The sequence below is a fragment of the Solanum tuberosum genome, unplaced genomic scaffold (assembly GCF_000226075.1).
Source record: "Solanum tuberosum cultivar DM 1-3 516 R44 unplaced genomic scaffold, SolTub_3.0 scf00013, whole genome shotgun sequence".
Taxonomy (NCBI): Eukaryota; Viridiplantae; Streptophyta; class Magnoliopsida; order Solanales; family Solanaceae; genus Solanum; species Solanum tuberosum.
Genome location: NW_006238940.1, coordinates 3336405 through 3342060, shown reverse-complemented (window position 1 = coordinate 3342060; position 5656 = coordinate 3336405).

The following is a 5656-nucleotide window of genomic DNA, read 5'->3' as shown; positions in this document are numbered from 1 at the left end:
AGTTAGAGGTCTAGGCCAACTCTTGACCGCATCCGTCTTCTTAGGATCTACCTCAATACCCTTACTTGAAACAATATGACCAAGGAAAGCTACAGATGTTAACCAAAATTCACATTTTCTAAACTTTGCAAAAAGTTGTTGGTCCTTTAGAGTTTGCAACATGATCTTCAAATGATCAATATGCTCATTCTCACCCCTTGAATAGATCAATATATCATCAATGAACACAATCACAAACATGTCAAGGTATTGTCTAAACACTCTATTCATCAAATCTATAAACACCACCGGAGCATTAGTCAACACAAACGACATTACTAAAAACTCATAATGACCATACCAAGTTCAAAAAGCCGTCTTCGGAATGTCATCTTCCTTCACCCTTAATTGGTGATAGCCCGATCGAAGATCAATCTTAGAGAAATAACATGCTCCTTGAAGTTGGTCAAATAAGTCATCTATCCTTGGGAGAGGATGCTTATTCTTAATGGTTACCTTGTTCAACTGACGACAATCAATACACATTCGAAGAGAACCATCCTTCTTTCTAACAAACAAAACTGGAGCACCCCAGGGAGAGATACTCGGTCGGATGAAACCCTTATCCTACAAATCTTCCAATTGTTCTTTCAACTCCTTTAATTCTGCCGGAACTATATGGTAAAGAGGAATAGAAATAGGTTGTGTATCTTGGAGAAGGTCAATACCGAAGTCTATTTCTTGCTAGGGAGGAATACTGGGCAGGGACCGACTCAAGAGTAGGGGTTTCAGAATCTACATCCCTCACCCTAACTAGATGGTAAATGCAACCTTTAGAAATTATCTTTCTATCTTTAAGATAAGAGACAAGCTGACCCTTAGGCATAGAATTTCCCCCCTTCCACTCTAGGACAGGCTCATTTGGGAACTGAATCTTGACTACACGAGTTCTACAATCAATATAAGCATAACATGAATTCAACAAATCCATACCAAGAATAACATCAGAATCTAACATATGAAGATCTACCAAGCCAACAAGAGTAACTCTATGGGACAAGGAAACGGGAAACATTTTATAGACATTCTTAGCCACAATTGAATCACCAACAGGAGTAGAGACAAAAAAGGGTTCTAAAACACATTAGGGAGCACATAAAACCTCATAGACATATATGGCGTCACAAAAGACAAGGTAGCACCGGGATCAAGTAAAGCATAAACATCAAGTTGGAAAACTTTCAACATACCAGTAACCATATCGAGAGAACCCTCTTGTTCACCACGAGTCTGAAGTGCATAGAATCGATTTTGCTTAGGAGCATTGGGACCCAAACCACTAGGAGTAGCTTGCTTTCCCTTTCTTCCTTTAGCCGCAAGCATTGGACAATCCCTCATTTTGTGACCACTTTTACCACAACTAAAGCAACCATCTGTTCCGGCTAGGCACTTACCCTCGTGCTTTGTTCCACACTTAGTACAATTAGACATTGGCAATGAAGATCCACTACCATTACCTCATTGAGGCTTAGGGTTAGACACCCTATCTTTGTTGAACTTAGGAGGAGCATTAGAGGAACCTCGATCGAAAAACCTTTGTTGAAATGTAGAAAGACCATGTCCATCGGACCTTGCATGAGAGAAGTTTCCATCACCGGTCTTAGCCCATTTCACCTTTCTAGACTTTTCCTTTAGTTTCTCCTCCTCAATTTGTTGTGCATGCACCATTAGATGAAAGATGTCCATGTCATTAATGAGCATGGAGGTTCGGCCCTCTTTAACCACCATTTTGGACACACCCGAAACAAACTTACTCATCTGGCCCTTGAATCGGCAACCATTGTTGGAGAATACTTAGATAATTGAGTGAACTTTATAGCATATTACTTCACACTTATACTCCGTTGTCAGAGATTAATGAACTCAAGCACCTTAGCTTCCTTCATCTAAAGGGAAATAATCTATCAAGAATAGCGGCCTCAAACTTCTCCCAATCAAGAGGACCCGCATCTTTTGGTCGCCCTTCTTTCGATTGGTTGTACCAAATTTGAGCCACACCTTTTAGTTGATAAACGACTAACTCCACCTTTTACACCGGCGTAACTCTCATGATCATCAACACTTATAGACCTCATCAATAAACTCTTGAGGATCTTCCTCAACCGTACACCATGAAACTCCGGAGGATTAATCCTAGTGAAGTCCTTGACTCTAGAAGCCACCGTACCCATATTTTGGTTCACGGGAACCGCAACCTCCCTATTGGCTTGGGTCATCACGGCTTGAGCTAACACTTGAAAAGCAGCCCTAAACTCCACATTAGTCACTTGCTCGGCCAAAGGATCGACCAAAACTTGAGGAGCTTGGGGAGGAGCTTCTTGTTCCTCATTCTCCCTCGCATTCCTTCTAGGATAAGCTCTTGGGTAGTCATATCCAGAAGAACATCAGATAAGGATTAAGAGAGAGACATTGCAGAGTTAAACTTTATCACACGACTTTAGAGTAATGAAAGAGTGGAGTTTCCTAATCATCTTTAGCCTCTCATTCATAAATATGGCATTTTTCAAACTCATGAACAAGACTATACTAGACGTGGCTTATGAGACATCCTAGGACCATTCTAAACCTTGTGCTCTGATTACCAATTTTTTCATGACCTAGGGGTACCCCCTAGATGTAACATAACGTATAAAACCCCAAAGGACTCTATACAAGCCACTTAGCTTTCACAACGTAAGAAATTAACAATAGGAGTAAAACAATAGTCCCAGTCCAATAGTTTTGTCAAACAAAAAGTGGAAGTCTAAAACACTTGTCTCAATGTAGCCATCTAGTACAATACAATAAAATTGGGCCTTGCCCATACATCATGTCCAAAAGAGAAATACATGAAAGAAACTGAATTGATAAAATTCCGTCCTCAAAGAATGAGGACTCACCCAAGCTTAGAAATTTTGAACTCAACCACTAGCCACGAAACTTAGAAACCTGATTGTCAGACCCAACATTTGGGTAAATGCAGGCAAGAGTATGTGTTAGTACAAAATAATGTACCAAGTATGATAACCATGCTTAAAACAGTTAAATCATGCTAAAAGGGACATTTCATTTCATGACATGCAATTGACCAAGCTAAAATATGATATGAAAGAGTTAGAAACATAAGTCATAAAACCATGGTCAATGCAAGCTAACATCATCTTTAAAACCTTTGAACTCAGATGGGATACTTCTTGAAGTAACCTTAGTTCATTATTAATATGGGAATTAGTCTTAACCGACATAGAGACCAGGTGAGCTATAACATGATCCCCTGGTATATCCCACACCGAAAAGGGTTGTTATACTTGTCAAGGTAAGGACCATGAACTTCTAGCTTAAATGGATCCACTACCTAATCATCCTATAGGGGCACATAGTTAAGGGATAAGGAGATTGCTACTAGAAACTTGACCTCTACTAACGGGAGAGCTTCCATCTCATGAGATTGCTTCTAGAAACCCGGCCTCTACTAACGGGAGAGTTTCCATCTCAATGTCAATATCCTCTCGGTGCTAAACATAAATCCCACGGAGTAGTTATTTAGCCTTGACTTATCTCATAATCCATGGAAAAGTATCCTTGGACAACCATTCCAAGCTAAGTTCATTAGGATAGCTCTTACTCTTTGATTAAATTAGGTGAGAAAGCCTTTCAACCTAGAAATCCTTTCTATGTGAGAAAACCTTTCACATCTTGCTCTTATGTGTAAATAAGAAAATTCTTTCAATAACACATCATTATGATCATCATCATAGGTAGTTTAATATCAAAACACCCTTTAAACATTTGCATAGATTTGTTAAGAAAATGCATAAGTCCATAATTTACCTCTTGAGGTTCAAAGCCTACTTTAAATCAGCAATACTTAGAAAACATGAATTAGATATGGATTTCATCATAAATTCATGTAAAGCTAGCAATACATGCTTAATTTCATAGAACTCATGATTTATACTCAAAATTCCACATCATATGATTCATAACTTGAAAACATGGGGATTACATGGGTTAATGGGTAAATCATCATAAAATATTGTATTTCATCAATTCATGCATATGATATCATAATTCAATCATTTAAATCAATAATGAAAAGAACCCATGACAATTGAAGAAAACCCTAACTCAATTGGTGAATTCTATTCTTGAAATAGAGGAATTTGGGAACTTCATGGATGAAAAGAATCTGAGGATGAAAACTATCATACCTTGAATCCAAATTATAGCCTTCAATGGAGGAATTGAGACCTTTACTTGAAACCCTAGGTTGAATCCTTCTTCTTCTTCAAGTTTCTAGAGAGAGAATATTTGGAGAGGAGATTTGGTCTTCTTTTAAATTCTTGAGAGAATGGGTCTTAAATAGGTGAAATTTGAGAGTAGAATGATTATATAGGTCTCTAGATGAAGGTTAAAATGATGTAGTATCGAATTAAAATGAATCTGAAAAGACACAAAGGACCCTAACTTATGATTGAAAGCACTACTCACTAGGGATCGTCGAAGGGCACTTGGCGACTCACCAAATGTGCCCTTAGCTCGCCTAATTTTACAGTAAGCTGACCTAGGAGCTAGACCCATTAGGTGATGGAGGAGGGACTTTTGGCGACACGCCGACTGGAATGGCGAGCCCGACTTGGCTCTCCTAAAGTTACAGAATGCAGGACATCAGGGATCAAACCAAAAGGCGAGGAGGTTCCACTTGGTGGATTGCCAAGTCACTTGGCGATCACATCCTACTTCGCCTAGTTGTCTAAGGAAATGGATATTTCCCCTTTACTAAATCTAGGGTTTTACATAATCTCCCCCTTGGGATCATTCGCCCTCAAATGAGATTCAAACTGGTTCTAAAAGATTTAGGAGAGGAACTAACAACCCAATTTTCAATGTAACTTCTTCCAAATGCATATAACAAGGGAGGAACTATCGAATCCAAGCTAGGACGATATCAAATCATCATAAGAGGGGTGAAACTAAGTCTAACAGCCCATCATGTATGCAATGCATAAATCAAGGAGGAAACATTAACTCCAAGCTAAGCATACTCAATGCATCATAAGGAAGTAAGAACTACATCTAGAATAATAAGAAAATCAGATTTTCATCTATTAATACATTATTCTCTTCTCTCTCAAACCCTAAGGTAAAACCCCAAGGAAAAATCAAAGTAGAAGACTCCATTCAGGATTCTTTCAATCTTTTTCAAGATTCTTCTTCAAGGTAAATCTTTCTCCAAGAATTTCATTATCTCCAACTCAAATTCCTCCATACAGTTATGAATCACTAATGAAAATCATAATTCTTGGCCAAAGAGATTTCAAGAAATTAATTCAAGAATCTCAAGAAAGGTTTTCTTCATTGTTTACCTGCAACATAAGGTTTCAAGGCTTCTATTCAAGTTCCTTTTCAACAAGAACCTTGTTCTTTAAAGTATGTAAGGCTATCATAGTGTTGGACTAGTTCATCCTCACGCTCTACATCTACTTTCAAATCACTAAAAGAGTAATCTAGGATTCTATCCCTAGATTTGAGTATTCTTGAGATGAGTTGATTTTGAGTTCTTGAGTTACAGATTTTTTTTGAAATTCTATTCCTAATTATTTAATTGTTATATGTTATGCATTAAGATTCTTGAGTT